Genomic DNA, 17,027 nt, shown 5'->3' with positions numbered 1-17,027 from the left:
AAGGAAATGCTTCGGGACCACGGGATACTCAGTGAAGAGCATCAGGAGGCACCCCAAGGCATAGGGGCTGGGACTGGCAGTAGGATGCCTTGCGGTGGACAGCCGAGCTCGATCCTTATAAAAGCTTTTTAACTGCAGCAGCTTTAGTGGACGCTACTGGAGCTGGAATTACGCGGCTGCTGGCATGAGACTTGCCCTCCAATAGATCCTTGTAAATGGATTTAAAGTGTATTCATTCAATTTAGAGAGACAATTTAAATTAAAAAGCTTAGAGCTGCCTCCACCACAGGGGGGCTCGCTCGACCCACCAGCGGACAGGCACCAGTATTGGGAGAGGGGGGCTGGCCGTCAGGGTTCACCGCTAGAGATGAGCGTTGTTCTACTCGAACTGTTCGCCAATCTCAAATTCTAGCTGTTTTGGGCGGTGTTTGAGCCGGTCGGCGAACACGAACAATTTGAGAAAAATTCGGCTGTTCGAGGTTATGTTCGATAACTGTTCGTGCACCAAAATCATAACTGGATTTTTTCTCAGTAATGATGAAAATTAATGTTAATACGCAGTTTGAGTGTACAGCGGGGCGGGGGGAGGGGCAGGGGATGGATCTCTGCTGGAACAATGAAGATCTCCATTTTTTTTTCTCTTTCCCGCATTTGCAGTGGGGAGGTGCAATCTGTCAGCCTATCAGCAGAGCACACACGGAGCGAAGTGCTTTTTTTCACACAAGCAAGGGCATGTGTGATTGGCAGTGTATGTCACATGTCCTTGCCCTATAAGACCAAGCCATTTTCCCCGTCGCCACCATTTTCTCACTGCTGCAGCTGCGTGTTAGACGGCACCGCTGTTGCTGTGTGCGCTATACCTTGTTAATTTCAAACCAATTTTCGCACAAATATACAGATAGCTTGGGAGCAGGGAATAGTTGTGATTGCAGTCCTTTTAAGGACTAGGTTACAGCATTTCCTACGACTTTTATCAAGCAGGTCTGTGCTCTTAAATAGATAGATTGTGGGAGTAAAGACTAATTGTAATTGGAGTCCTTTTCAGGACTAGGTTACATCAGTTCCTATCAGTTTTTGCCAGGCAGGTCTGTGCCAGTGCTGTGCAAGTTTTTTTCACAGCATTTGGCTGAATCTAGCAAAGCTAATCCTTTTTGGCCTATTGCAGAGTGTGTTAGTCAGTGGAGTAGCCTATCTGTGTTGCAAGATATACCACCTGTGTATAGAATACCAATTTTTTTACTGCACCTAGTGAAGTAAAATCTTTTGGGCATAGCATCATTCTATTAGTCCATCTATACTGACCTCCATCAGGTTGCAAATTAAAAATAATTTTTTTCTGCATCTAGCTCTGAAAAAATATTTGGGCTTCTAGCAGTGTGTGGGACTTGGTCTATTAGTCCATCTATACTGACCTCCATCAGGTTGCAAATTAAAAATATTTTTTTTCTTCATTTAGCTCTGAAAAAATATTTGGGCTTCTAGCAGTGTGTGGGACTTGTTCTATTAGTCCTTCTATACTGACCTCCAGCAGGTTGCAAATTGAATATAATTTTTTTCTGCATCTAGCTCTGAAAAAATATTTGGGCTTCTAGCGGTGTGTGGGACTTGGTCTATTAGTCCATCTATACTGACCTCCATCAGGTTGCAAATTAAAAATAATTTTTTTCGGCATCTAGCTCTGAAAAAATATTTGGGCTTCTAGCAGTGTGTGGGACTTGGTCTATTAGTCCATCTATACTGACCTCCATCAGGTTGCAAATTAAAAATAATTTTTTTCTTCATTTATCTCTGAAAAAATATTTGGGCTTCTAGCAGCGTGTGGGACTTGTTCTATTAGTCCATCTATACTGACCTCCATCAGGTTGCAAATTAAAAATAATTTTTTTCTGCATCTAGCTCTGAAAAAATATTTGGGCTTCTAGCAGTGTGTGGGACTTGGTCTATTAGTCCATCTATACTGACCTCCATCAGGTTGCAAATTAAAAATAATTTTTTTCTTCATTTAGCTCTGAAAAAATATTTGGGCTTCTAGCAGTGTGGGACTTGTTCTATTAGTCCTTCTATACTGACCTCCAGCAGGTTGCAAATTGAATATAATTTTTTTCTGCATCTAGCTCTGAAAAAATATTTGGGCTTCTAGCGGTGTGTGGGACTTGGTCTATTAGTCCATCTATACTGACCTCCAACAGGTTGCAAATTAAAAATAATTTTTTTCTGCATCTAGCTCTGAAAAAATATTTGGGCTTCTAGCAGTGTGTGGGACTTGGTCTATTAGTCCATCTATACTGACCTCCATCAGGTTGCAAATTGAATAAAAAAATTTTCTGCATCTAGCTCTGAAAAAATATTTGGGCTTCTAGCGGTGTGTGGGACTTGGTCTATTAGTCCATCTATACTGACCTCCATCAGGTTGCAAATTAAAAATAATTTTTTTCTGCATCTAACCCAGCCAATAGTTTTGGCCTAATACCACAGTTTGGCCACTCAGCTCTGCTCGGTTACCATCCATTGTTTTTTTGTGCAAACAACTCCAGAGTTGTGAATTAGTTAACCACCAAAATGAGTGGAAAAAGGCCTGCTGCTGGTGGAAAGGGGAATAGGCGTGTTGGGAAGGGGAAAAAAGGTTGTGTCCGTGGGGTAGGTGCAGAAGAAAGACCATCTTCCAGCCAAACTAAAATGTCTACTTCTTTTAGCGGACAATGTGATAAGATCCCTTTCTTACGGCCACGCCAATCGCTACAAATTCCAGATGAGGCACAAAAACAGCAGGTGCTTCAACGGATATCAAGTGCTCCTTTAAGTGGGCTCTCCTCCACATCAACTTCAACATCACAAATACTCCAGTCCTCAAAGGTGTCACCCAAATCGCACTTGCTTCCTCACAGCTCCCAAATCTCCAGCTGCCCGTCTGAGTATGAGGTAGAACAGATGGTTGAGTCTGCAGAGCTGTTTACTCATACTATAGCCTGGGAATCAGAGGTCGACTCCAGCGCTTCTGTGAATCCAGACGAGGAAATGATCTGCACTGATGCCCAGAATCTTTATGAGTCGGATCCAGGACCAGACGCAGAAGGTTCTGACCATAATGTAGACCCTCATTCCCAAACTGTAACTCCTGTTGGTGGAGACAATGAGGAAGACGATGATAAGACTCAAATACCTGATTGGAGCGACAACTTTAGTTTTTTGTCAGGGCAGGAACAGGTTGGCTCTGAGGACGACGGGTGTGATAACGCACAGGGTGATGATGATGAGGTCGGAGATCCCACTTACTGTCAACCCACAGTCAGCCAAGAGATGAGGTCAGCAGAGGAGGTGGAGGAAGATGCTAGTGACGAGGAGGTCAGGTTGCGCCTTCCTGGACAGAGACGTAGTACTGGAAGCACGTCAACAACTGCATCCTCAAACACAACTCTGCCTCTCACCACAAGTCGTGGTGGCTCTTCAGGTCGCATGGGTGCTAAGCCTTGCATAGCCTGGGCATTTTTTCAGATCGATAAAGATGACCCAACTCGTGTTATCTGTAACATTTGTCAGCAAAAGCTAAGCAGAGGCCAAAAAATACATAGTTTGAGTACGTCATGCATGAACCGGCACATGGACATGAAGCATAAGTTGCAGTGGGAAGCTCAGTGTGCTACAATGCGGCCTAGCCGGCCGGGCCAACCACCGTCTGCCATATCTTGTGCATCCGCGGCCTCTTCATCCTCTGTGACTGGGGGGACAGCAGTCACACCTGTTTTGGGGCGCAGACCTGCCACCTCTTTACCCGCAACAGACAGCGTGATTGGCAGGTCATCATTTTCTTTGGAGGTGGTAACACCAGCTGGTCTTGAGCGCTGTCCGACATCGATAGCACCACCTTTGGATCAAGGCAACCTAACATGTCCGCCTGCATCTTCCTAACAGACCGGCAGTTTGCCGGGGACACCCTTATCAACCCCGTCTAAGCACAATAGCCAGCCCTCGGTCCCTCAGATGTGGACAAGTAAAAGACCATTTCCTCCTAGCCATGAGAAAGCTAAGAGGTTGAATTTCACCATCTGCAAGCTCTTGGCTACAGAAATGCTGCCTTTCCGCCTGGTGGACACAGAGGATTTTCGAGACCTTATGTCCGTCGCAGTGCCCCAGTACCAGATGCCCAGTCGGCACTACTTCTCAAAGAAAGGTGTGCCTGCGCTCCACCAGCATGTCGCACACAACATCACCGCTTCTTTGAGAAACTCTGTGTGTGACAGGGTGCATTTCACCACAGACACTTGGACGAGTAGGCATGGACAGGGGCGTTACATGTCGCTGACTGGGCACTGGGTAACTATGGTGACAGCAGGACAAGGGGCTGCTGTCCAAGTCTTGCCGTCCCCACGAGTTGTGCGTCAATCCTCTTTATGTCAAAGTTCCTCCACTGCTTCTGCCTCCTCAACCTCCTCTCGGTCTTCCACCTGCACCCAAAGCCTGTCTGGTCATGCCACAAGCTTTCTAACTGCGCAGAAGGGATCCTGCACACCTCCTTACTATGCTGGCAGTAGGGCTCAACGTCATCAGGCGGTTTTTACATTGAAATGTCTGGGAAATGTGAGTCACACAGCTGAGGAGTTGTGGTCAGCTCTGGAGAACCAATTTCATGAATGGTTGTCTCCACTGGACCTGAAACCAGGGAAGGCCGTGTGCGACAATGCTGCAAACCTGGGTGCGGCCCTTCGCCGGGGCAATGTCACACACGTGCCTTGTATGGCTCACGTGTTGAACCTGGTTGTCCAGCAATTTTTAGCCCACTATCCCAGACTAGATGGCCTTCTGCAGAGGGCACGGTCGCTGTGTGCTCACTTCCGCCGTTCGCATCCCGCAGCTCAGCGACTTACATCTCTACAGAAGTCGTTGGGCCTGCCACTTCACCGGCTAAAATGCGATGTGCCTACCCGGTGGAATTCAACTCTGCACATGTTGCAGCAACTGTGGCAGCACCGACAAGCCCTGGTGCAATACGTTCTGATGTATAGCCTGGGCCAACGAGATTCAGAGGTGGGGCAAATCACGCTGGAGGAGTGGTCTCAGATCAGGGACCTATGCACCCTTCTGCACAGTTTTGAAATGGCGACGAAGATGTTTAGTGCTGACGATGCCATTATCAGCATGACTATTCCGGTGATTTACATGCTGGAGCACATGTTAAACAGAATTCGGAGTCAGGTGGTGGCACAAGAGGAGGTGGAGGAAGTAGAGGAGGAGGAGTTGTATGCGGAAGGGCTAACATCTGCAAGGTCCAGACGGTCGGCAGCACCAAGGCGGCAGGCATGTGAGGGTGGGGGAGATGATTTTACCAGGGCGCATGGTAGCAGCCAAACTAGTGAGGAAGGTGCAGGAGCCCAGGAAGAAGTGGAGGACAAACTGATGGAAGACTCATCAGATGAGGGAGACCTTGATCACATTTCTGTTGTGCGAGGTTGGGGGGAGAGGACAGAGGAAGGAATCATGATTGTTACCTCGCCACCAACACAACAGGGACTTGGTGCTCCTGGATGCGCAACACACATGAGTGCCTTCTTGCTGCACTACCTGCAACATGACCCTCAAATTGTGAGAATTAGAAATAATCCTGACTACTGGGTTGCCACACTGTTAGATCCCCGGTACAAAAGTAAATTTGCAGAAATTATTCCTGCCATAGAAAGGGATGCACGCATGCAGGAGTATCAGCAGAGACTGTTGCAGAATCTTACATGTGCTTTTCCACAAAATACCAGTGGTGCACGTAGTGAATCTCACAGTTCCAACTTGCCAACCGTGGGACCGTCAAGTGTTCAGCACTCAAACCGTAACAGAACCACAGTATCTGCTGGTAACATCAATTTTGCGGAATCATTTCACCACTTTTTTAGCCCATCCTTTGCAAGGCCACAGGAGACAAGAAGTCTGACACATAGTCAACGCCTAGAGACGATGGTACAGGAGTATCTCCAAGTAAACATTGAAACCACGACTGTGTCACTGGACCCTTGCTCTTTTTGGGCTTCCAATCTGGATAAATGGCCGGAGCTAGCCACTTACGCTTTGGAGATCTTGTCATGCCCCGCAGCCAGCGTTCTGTCTGAACGTGTGTTCAGCGCTGCTGGTGGTGTGCTGACAGATAAGCGCACGCGGCTCTCCACTGATAATGTAGACAGACTCACGTTCATAAAGATGAACAAATCATGGATCCGAAACGACTTTTCTACCCCTGTGTCATCCTGGGGAGAGTAAAAGCTTGATGATTGATTAAAATCACCCTACCAACCGTTTTAAGCTTTCAAATTACTAATCATGTTTATCTGTATCTTGACTGGAAAATAATTTGGGCTTTGTAGCAGTGTGCAGCACTGATCCTATTAGGCCATCTATAATAAGCTTCACCAGATTTAAAATTAAAAATAATTTTTAGCTGCATCTAGCCCGGAAAATAATTTTGGGGCTCCTAGATGCGCAAGACACATAAGTGCCTTCTTGCTGCACTACCTGTAGCATGACCCTCATATTGTCAGAATTCGAAGTAATCATGACTACTGGGTTGCCACACTCTTAGATCCCCCAAACTTTTCGATCAACCTTTTCATTTTAATAAAGACCAAAAAAATGGTCATTTTTGAAATTATAAGCATTAGCAGGTTGTTAGAAACTGAAATCAAACAGTTTTCAACTCAAAACTTTATTCTAGGTGATGTTACATTTTCACATAGGACCCCTTGTTCGAAAGGAGCTTCTGAACTCTCTCGTCCATTGAATTTGTCAGGTTTTGGATGGTTTCTGCTTCAATTGTTTTGCATGAGGACAGAATACCCTCCCAGAGCTGTTGCTTAGATGTGAACTGCCTCCCGCCATCATAGACACTCCTTTTAATGATGCTCCAAAGGTTCTGAATGGGGTAGAGGTCAGGGGAGCATGGGGGTCACACCATAAGTTTGTCCCCTTTTATGCCCATATCAACCAGAGATGCAGATGTTTTATGTGCAGCATGAGATGGTGCATTATCATGCAGAAAAATGATCTTGCTGTGAAATACACGGTTCTTCTTCTTGAACCATGGCAGGAAGTGCTGTTTGAGAAAATCCACATACATTATGGAGTTCATCTTTAGCGCCTTCAGGGATCCTAAAGGGGCCGACAATCTCTCTCCCCATGATTCCAGCCCAAAACATTACTCCACCTCCTCCTTGTTGGCGCTGTAGCCGTGTTTGCGTGGGGTGTCCATCAACCAGCCATCCTCCACTCCATTCATCTGGACCATCGAGCGCTGCACGGCACTCATCCGTGAACAAAACAGTTTTGAAATCAGTCTTCATGTAATGTTTGGCCCACTGGAGCCGTTTCTGCTTGTGTGAAGTGGATAGAGGAGGTCGACAGGATGGCGTATGCACAGCTGCAAACCTCTGAAGGACCCTGCATCTTGTTGTTCGGGGGACGTTGGAGGCACAAGCAGCTTCAAAAACTTGTCTGCTGCTATGACAAGGCTTTTTAGCCGCTGCTCTTTCAACCTGACGTAATTGCCTGTAGGAAAGAGTCCTCAATTTGCCCTTATCAGCACGCACACGTGTGTACTGTGAATCAGCTACATACTTCTTGATTGCCAAGACACTTCATCCTGATCATCGCACAATGTTGATTGTAGTCATGCCTTGACCTAAACACTCCACAATTTGTTGCTTTTCAGCAGCCGACACATCCTTTTTCTTTCCCATTTTGGCAGAAAATGTAGGCTGCTTAATAATGTGAGAGAGCCTTCTTAAGCAGTCTTGCCTTTCATTGGACACACCTGCCAAACTAATTAGCACAGGTGTCTGCAATTGCTTACAGTGATATAAAGAGCCCTGACACACATCACCATCAATGAGTTTAACTGACAAACAAACAAATTCTTCCCTTATCACTCCTAAACACTTTTTGCATAATAATTTGGAACGCGATGTACATGTGCTTTTCCACAAAACACCAGTGGTTCACGTAGTGAATCTCACAGTTCTAACTTGCCAACCGTGGTCTGTATGGAATTGTTCAATAAAGGGCCCAAAATTAAGATAACATAGATGGGAGAGGTCTCTAGGAATAGGAATTCCTAAGTATTTGATACCCTGTGAGGGCCAGGCAAAGGGAAAGTTGGACTGGATGGAATCCTATATGGATTTAGGGAGGGAGACATCGAGGGCCTCAGACTTCGCAGCATTGATTTTAAAATTTTACCATGTAACAAAGTGATCTATTTCAGCCATAACAGCAGGGATGGATATATGTGATTGAGTGATATATACTAGGACATCATCAGCAAATAGAGAGCACTTGTACTCAGTGCCTCCCACCTCAATCCACCTAATATTGGGGTTATGGCGAATTGATGAGAGCAGGTGCTCCGTCACTAGGATGTTTAAGAGAGGGGACAGAGGACATCCCTGCCTTGTCCCATTGGTGATTGTGAAAGGTGATGAAAATGTTCTGACGCACCCCCTGGGCCTTGGGACACCCGGAGCCGGACCCTTTTTGGTGGATGCTGGTGGTTGTAGTCTTCGTGGCGGCGATCCGGTTCCGTGGCTCAGGGCGGTCAAACCAGTGGCGGAACTATTTATGTGGTTTTGATGTTTAAATGTCCGACTACGCCACCCGTGGATTGCGGTCAGAGTGAACCGCCGCTACAGGGCAGACCGCTAAGGTTGGTGTTGTGGGTGCAGCAGAGCGTAGCATAACTCCCCACGGGAGGAGTATAGCCTCAGGGCAGTGTATGCGGAGGATGGGGGTGATGGTGCAGGGCAGCAGCAGTAACGACTCGGAGTCAGTGATGCAGTTCAGGGCCTTTACTCACAGTTCTTATTATCCAGACCACGTCTGCAGGTAACGGCTGCCCACGTCGTACTGTGCTCACCAGGTGAGGGGCTCAGACAACTCCCAGATAACTTTGGAGCGCTTCACAGGACCCCCTTTGTGTGTCCTTTGTCTGGCCTTTCTTACCAACACTTCTGTCCAGCTGCCTCGGGCCTCCTCTTGGTAAACTTGGCGCCAGTTTCCCTGACCCTATGTGGTGCCTTCCTAGCGGGTGGAGCAAGGGGCTGCGCCACATAAAATGTCAGAGCCTCCGGTTTCTAGCTGAGGGTCATTTCCTGCCTCCACCAGTTCGGGGACCGGTCTCCCCCTTTGGCCTGACCCCTCCACGCAGGTGGATTCGGGCGTGCGGTGGCGACTCGCCCGTCCGCACCCCTGGGATCCCTTCATTCCTCGTTCCTGGAGCCTTCTCCGCTCCTCTTCCTTCCTTCTCCCTCTTGCAGGCCTGGGCCTCTGTTACTAGGCCCGCCTCCGGAGCAGAGCTCATGCAGAGCCCCTGCTCCCTGCCACTTCTGCTCAGACTTCTCTGCACTGAACTAAGATGGTGCCCACCTTTTATACTCCCTTCTCAATGCACCCAGGAACTGCTTCCTCCCTGCTCCTGCACTGCAGGGTTCCCCTTCCTCAGTGTTCCCTCCCCCCACTCCAGCCAGGGACAGGGACTGTCGTGCCCATCTCAGGGGCATATTGGTCGCCCTGCCCCACGGCAATGTGGTGTAATGCATGCAGGTGTCGGGTCCTGATCCACACTCCATCCTTATCTGAGAGTGAGATATCACACCTCTGGGTGAGGTGCAATACGTCTGTAGCAACCGAGCCCTCGGTGCTACAGTTCCATTTATCTTCAGCCTAGGTGACGTATTGTGATACAGGGCCGTGATTTTGGCTATAAAAGGGTCCCCTAGACCCCTACCCCAAGCTTTTTAAGAGAATCATATATGGCGTGCCAGGAGACTCTATGGAATGCTTTCTCAGCATCCAACGAGAGTATCTACTTACAAATTTTTAACTGCATCTAGCCCAGGAAATACTTTGTGCCTAGTAGCAGTGTCTGCTAGTCAGCGGATTATCCCGGCTGTTAAGCAAGCTACACCACCTGTAGTTTGGACACTTAATTTTTTCAAAGGAAATGCTTCGGGACCACGGGATACTCAGTGAAGAGCATCAGGAGGCACCCCAAGGCATAGGGGCTGGGACTGGCACTAGGATGCCTTGCGGTGGACAGCCGAGCTCGATCCTTATAAAAGCTTTTTAACTGCAGCAGCTTTAGTGGACGCTACTGGAGCTGGAATTACGCGGCTGCTGGCATGAGACTTGCCCTCCAATAGATCCTTGTAAATGGATTTAAAGTGTATTCATTCAAATTAGAGGGACAATTTAAATTAAAAAGCTTAGAGCTGCCTCCACCACAGGGGGGCTCTCTCGACCCACCAGCGGACAGGCACCAGTATTGGGAGAGGGGGGCTGGCCGTCAGGGTTCACCGCGGCTCTGGCACAAACCCGGCGACACGGAGGTGGCACGGGCAGGAGCGGACTGGCCGTCTCGGCATCTCACTTTTTGGATTTTAGAAGGGCATGACATGCCTATATCTGTGTCTCCCCCTCCTTTTACTCCTCCACCTCTTTTCTTTTCGCATGACTATATGTACTTGTCACTTTTTCATGTGTTAGTTGTGTCTTCTGAGCAGTTTGTCAGCTTTTGGACACCTTTGAAGGTGTTTTCTATGTGTTTCTATGTGTTTTTGTTTGCCTGCCATTGGTTTTAACGGTGTTCGAAGGTGTTCGACGAACAGTTCGACGAACAGTTCGGCGAACACACGGGTGTTCGACGAACCGAACCGAACTCGAACACTACGGGGGTGGCTCAACACTATTCACCGCGTCTCTGACACAAACCCGGCGACACGGAGGTGGCACGGGCAGGAGCGGTCTGAACGTGTCGGCTTCTCACTTTTTGGATTTTAGAAGGGCATGACATGCCTATATCTGTGTCTCCCCCTCCTTTTACTCCTCCACCTCTTTTCTTTTCGCATGACTATATGTACTTGTCACTTTTCCATGTGTTAGTTGTGTCTTCAGAGCAGTTTGTCAGCTTTTGGACATCTTTGAAGGTGTTTTCTATGTGTTTCTATGTGTTTTTGTTTGCCTGCCATTGGTTTTAACGGTGTTCGAAGGAGTTCGACGAACAGTTCGACGAACAGTTCGGCGAACACACGGGTGTTCGACGAACCGAACCGAACTCGAACACTACGGGGGTGGCTCAACACTAGTCCCAGCTTCCACTATGTTATCCCAGTGTTCCGTCAGCGAGAAGTACCGTCCCTGCCCTGAAGAGGACAATTTGCATATTCCAGGTGCCTTCTGGGAAAATTCGAAGAGTCTCCTTCACCTAGAAGATCGTTGGGTACAGCTGGGACCAGCTGCTTGGAAAGCATCGCCAAACCAGGGATTGAAGCTTGAAGAGGACAATTTGCATATTCCAGGTGCCTTCTGGGAAAATTCGAAGAGTCTCCTTCAACTAGAAGATCGTTGGGTACAGCCGGGACCAGCTGCTTGGAAAGCATCGCCAAACCAGGGATTGAAGCTTGAAGAGGACAATTTGCATATTCCAGGTGCCTTCTGGGAAAATTCGAAGAGTCTCCTTCAACTAGAAGATGGTTGGGTACAGCCGGGACCAGCTGGTTGGAAGGCATCGCCAAACAAGGGATTGAAGCTTGAATATGACAATTTGCATATTCCAGGTGCCTTCTGGGAAAATTCGAAGAGTCTCCTTCAACTAGAAGATGGTTGGGTACAGCCGGGACCAGCTGGTTGGAAGGCATCGCCAAACAAGGGATTGAAGCTTGAATATGACAATTTGCATATTCCAGGTGCCTTCTGGGAAAATTCGAAGAGTCTCCTTCAACTAGAAGATCGTTGGGTACAGCCGGGACCAGCTGCTTGGAAAGCATCGCTAAACCAGGGATTGAAGCTTGAAGAGGACAATTTGCATATTCCAGGTGCCTTCAGGGAAAATTCGAAGAGTCTCCTTCAACTAGAAGATCGTTGGGTACAGCCGGGACCAGCTGCTTGGAAGGCATCGCTGCAGGAGGATTTAGATAAATTGGGGAGTTGGGCCAAAAAATGGCAAATGGGGTTCAATGACGATAAATGTAAGGTCATGCACATGGGAAAGAAAAACAGCAGTCACCCATACATACTAAATGGGAAACCGTTGGGGAAATCTGACATGGAGAAGGACCTGGGCGTCTTGGTTAACAGCAAATTAATTTGGAGTGCCCAGTGTCAGGCAGCAGCTGCGAAGGCAAATAGAGTCATGGCATGCATCAGAAGAGGAATAGGGGCATTTGATGAGAACATTGTTCTTCCTCTGTATAAAGCGCTGGTAAGGCCGCACTTAGAATATTGTGCACAGTTCTGGGCTCCAGTGCTCAGGAAAGACATATTGGAGCTAGAGAGGGTACAAAGGAGGACGACTAAGGTAATAAAGGGAATGGAGGGAGTAGAATACCCAGAGAGGTTGTCAAAATTAGGCCTATTTACGTTGGAAAAGAGAAGGCTTAGGGGAGACCTCATAAACATGTATAAATACATCAGGGGGCAGTACAGAGATCTCTCCCATGACCTGTTTATACCAAGGATGGTGACGAAGACGAGGGGGCACACTTTGCGTCTGGAGGAAAGGAGGTTCCTGCACCAGCATAGAAGGGGATTCTTTACGGTCAGAGCCGTGAGACTCTGGAACTCTCTGGGAGAGGAAGTGGTGATGTCCAACTCAATGAGTTCAAGAGAGTCCTGGACGCCTTTCTTGAGAACAATAAAATTACATCTTATGCTTAGTGATAGTTAATTAATCCAGATTGGAGTCGGGAAGTGAATTTTTCCTCAATGATGTAAATTGGCCTATACCGCATGTTTTTTTTTTGCCTTCCCCTTGATCAACGCTGCAGAATAGCTGCGGTGCACAAGAAATAGGCTGAACTGGATGGACACTTGTCTTTTATCGGCCTTATAAACTAAACTAAACTATGCCCACAAGTACTTGTCCACATGTCTGTGGTTAGGTGGACTTTCCCGGTAACTGCGTTGTTGAGGGAACGGCTAATGTTTTGGGACACGTGCTTGTGTAATGCGGGGACGGCACACCGGGAGAAATAGTGGCGGCTGGGGACCGAGTATCGAGGGACGGTCGCCGCCATCAGGTTGCGGAATGCTTCCGTCTCCACAAGCCTAAAAGGCAACATTTCGAGCAAAAGCAGTCGTGAAATGTGAGAATTTAGTAGTGTGGCCAGTGGGGCGTTGGCTGCATATTTGCGCTTGCATTCCAAGGACTGGGGTATGGACAACTGAACTCTGCTCTGGGACAAAGACATGGACGTGCTTCCTGATGCTGCTACTTGAGAGAGTGCAACGACATGTGCAGGATAGGAGGCATCGTCGCATGCACCATGGACAGGGGATTGGCTTGCATGCACAACACCGGAAGAAGCAATGGTGCCACCTGCAGACACTGTTCCTGGACCCTGGGGTTCGGCCCACAATGTCGGGTGCTTTGCTGCCATGTGCTTGATCATGCTGGTGGTGGTCAGGCTGGTCGTTTTGCCACCCCTGCTGATGCTGGCCTGGCAGGTGGTGTAAATGGCCTTTTTGGGGTTATCGGCAGAGTCTTTAAAATAAGAACCAGACTCAGGAAGACCTAACAGTTGTACTGGCAACTTCCTTCGTGTTGATGCTACGGGGAATGGTAGCCTGCCTTCGGTCTGCGGCCACCACACTGCTTCTTCCTGCCTGTTGAGGTGCTCTGCCTCCCTCCCCTTTGTGTGCTGCTGTTCTCGCTCTGCATGTCCTCCTGCCAGGTTGGGTCAGTTACTATATCATCCACCACCTCATCTTCCACTTTCGCACCCTCGTCCTCCTCCTGACTTTCTGGCAATTGTATCTCATCATCGTCCACCTCTTGTGACACTTTCCTACCGTCACCTTCATGTGACCGTGGCTGCTCAAATATTTGGGCATCGCTACACGCGATCTCCTCTTGCCCCTGTTCAAGTGGACCGGGCGAGAGGCCCGAATCTATAAATGGAAAAGTGAACAGCTCTTCAGAGTGTCCAAGTGTGGGATCAGTTGTCTTTGGGTACTCGGCATGGTGGAAAGAAGGAGGATCAGGGTGAGGAATATGCGGTCCAGACTCACGGCTACTGAGACTTGACTGTGTGGAAGACAGGGTGGTGGTGGTGGTGGTGGCTAAGTGACTGGGAGCATTATCCGCTATCCAGCCAACAACCTTTTGACACTTCTCTGGGTTCAATAGTGGTGTGCTGCGGTCCCCTAGAAATTATGACAGGAAGGTCAGGCGAGAAGATGTGGTTTTGTTGTGGCACAATATCAGCTTGCCCATGGCCTTGCCCTCGGCCTCTGCATGCACCATTACCATCACGTCCAGTTCCCCGTCCCTTGCCACGTGCCTTGCTCATTTTAAATGGAGGACAGTATCTTCCACGCTCACTACAAATGACTGAGTTTGGAGCGAACTTATATGTGATCTGTGTGACGGAGAAAACAGAGTTTTAAATACCTGGCCTGTAGGTAAGTAGTTTGAACAGCAAACTGGTGTGAATTGCTTCACTGACATACTAAAGGAAATTTTTAATGGATGCCAGAAATAGCAGTATATTCTGACAACGCATATGTGATCCGTTTGACGGAGAAAACAAAGTTTTAAATAGTTGGATTTCTAGCGCTGTAATATGGAAAGGACCTGGCTGTATTCTGCAGTGCCAACATGCAAATGGCGCAGAAAAACGGTGTTCTCTGGATTGCTTTTTAAGCAAATAATGAGGATTAAGATCCATAAAAAAAGTATTCCTGGCCCCTGAGACCTGGGCCTTTGTATAGAAATATCTAACAGCGGCAGAAGGCAGAATTGTAATGGAGCCTTTTGTGCTATATGCACTGCAGTCTACTATATGCCCTGCCTGCCTGCCTATATACACTCCCTGCCTGATATCTCTGCAGATGGATTAGTTAATCTTCAAAAGGACTGTTTGTTAAGATGGATATGTGTAATGCACGGTTTTTCTCCCTACACTACCTAACACACAAGCAAATCTCTCCCCTGACGCAGCAGCACCTCTCCCTACACTGTCTGATTCCAGAGTGACTGTGACAAGCATGGCGGCGCCAGGTCTGATATAGACCCGATGACTCTATGCGGCCAGCCAATCACTGTAATGCCACAACCACCGTGGCTACAGCATTACAGTGAGTGGCAGGCAGTCCCTGCATGTTCATTGGCTCTGTAAAGAGCGCCAAACATGCAGGGAGGAGACCCGAGCTCCCGCCGAGCAACCCCGGAAATCCTCGGCGAGCGCCGAACATCTCGAACAGTGAGATGCTCGGGCAAGCACAGAGCAGTAGCGAGCATGCTCGCTCATCACTATTTGGCATCTTTCTTACCGTTGGCAGAGTTTGCTATAAACAATCATCACCAAGAGTCTACTGGCAGGTCACCTATTTTTGGTGTATACGGTTTTCATCCACCGTTTGGTACCTTTTGTGGTGGAGGGGCTTTGGGGGTTCCTCGCTCTCTTCTGTGTGGCGGGGGGTTCAGAGTAATTTGAAAATTATGGGAGACAGATACAAACGTATAGCTGGCAGGAAATGCTCGCCAGGTCCCATTCTAAGTGTAAATGACTCTGTGTGGTTGTCTACCAGGAATGTCAGGTTGAAGGTTCCTTCCTGGAAGCTAGGACCTATATTTATTGGTCACTATAAAATAACTGCCGTCATTAACCCAGCAGTGTTTCATCCGGAGTTACCTCAGGCTCTTAGGATCCACAATGTGTTTCACAGGTCTCTACTCAATAAGTATGTGGTACCTCTTGAGTCTTTCCCCTTGTCATCCCCCCTAATCATGGTTGATGGCAATTTAGTGTCATGCAAGGTTTGGGAAAGAATTAGTTTCAACACAAAGGGAAGAGGTAAAGGGAGCCCAGAGTCTAGGGAAAGAGGGGAGTGGAGACCTCTAGGCTGATCTAATATCACCCTATCACACTGTATTGGCTCTTCACCAATTGCCGCATGCGAACCTCGCCCTGTCTTTCCCTGGCATTTGGCTCTGGCTAGGAAAGGGAGGGGGATGAGCACTAGTCGATCCCCACTGACCACTAAAGACAACAAGGGGGGACAAACAAGGGAAGATAGCTTAGCTTTTAGTCAACTTCAAATAGATGAACACCCGTCATCACAGCTCCAGAGAGGATGAAGTAATGCACTTGCTCCAAGCCTTCACAAAGGGTAATGTGAGTATCACCAGCATCTACCTCTAGCAGACAGCAGGTATTTATACACCTAGACCAGGGTGTTAATTAGCCAGAAGAAGGCAGCCACTGGGTCTTAGAGAGACAGCCACTAAGAAGATGTCTGCAATGCCAAACGTAGAGATCTCCTCCAACCATCTGCAGGGCGACTGTCACTTCTGACACACCCGTGACATTTAGAGTTCTAAATTTCGAAGATTGTGGATTCTAGTCTTCAGCGTTGTTCCCTTCAATACTTGGTGCACTGGAGGGGTTATGGTCGAGAAGAAAAGATATGGGTTTCAGCATCGGAGGTGAATGCCCCTAGGTTAGTTTGTTCATTCCATGCCTCTCATCCAGACAAACCTGGTCCTGAGCGTCCGGAGACTGGTCCGGCTGTAGATAGTCGCTGCATTTGGCCTTCCAAACATCTTTCAGATTTTTTCATGATCCCTCTCTCTCTAGGACCCAGCGGTGATCCTCACCTTCTGCTGCTAATTACCACAACTTTGCTGTATCCTTAAATACACTCAGTTTCTCCAGAGAGTTGCTGGTAATAGAGTGTTCTTCTATTCAGGCCTAGAATTCTAGTATTCGGCTAGAATTTTCTTGGAGTTCCTTTGTGGATTGTTGTTGCGTTCTTTTCGGTGCCATCTTAAAGCTAAGTGTATTCCCTTGTTTGTTTCCCTTTTGTGTACTTTAGTTTGCAGTGGGGCTGACTAGTGACTAGCTAACTCCTGCCCCTTCCTACTAAGAGCCTAGCTTTAGGGTCAGCTAGGGACAGGTTTCCTGCTCGGCGATAGGTGTAGAACCTTTATAGGGTCTATAGGGTAGTCAGGGTTTGTCGCTTGAGCTTTTTAGGAGCCTCCACTCTACCTTTCCCTACTT

Source organism: Phyllobates terribilis, unplaced genomic scaffold, assembly GCF_046119375.1.
Source record: "Phyllobates terribilis strain yellow unplaced genomic scaffold, ASM4611937v1 Scaffold_4__5_contigs__length_816908805, whole genome shotgun sequence".
NCBI classification, from domain to species: domain Eukaryota; kingdom Metazoa; phylum Chordata; class Amphibia; order Anura; family Dendrobatidae; genus Phyllobates; species Phyllobates terribilis.
Note: the sequence above shows the minus strand (reverse complement) of the source record.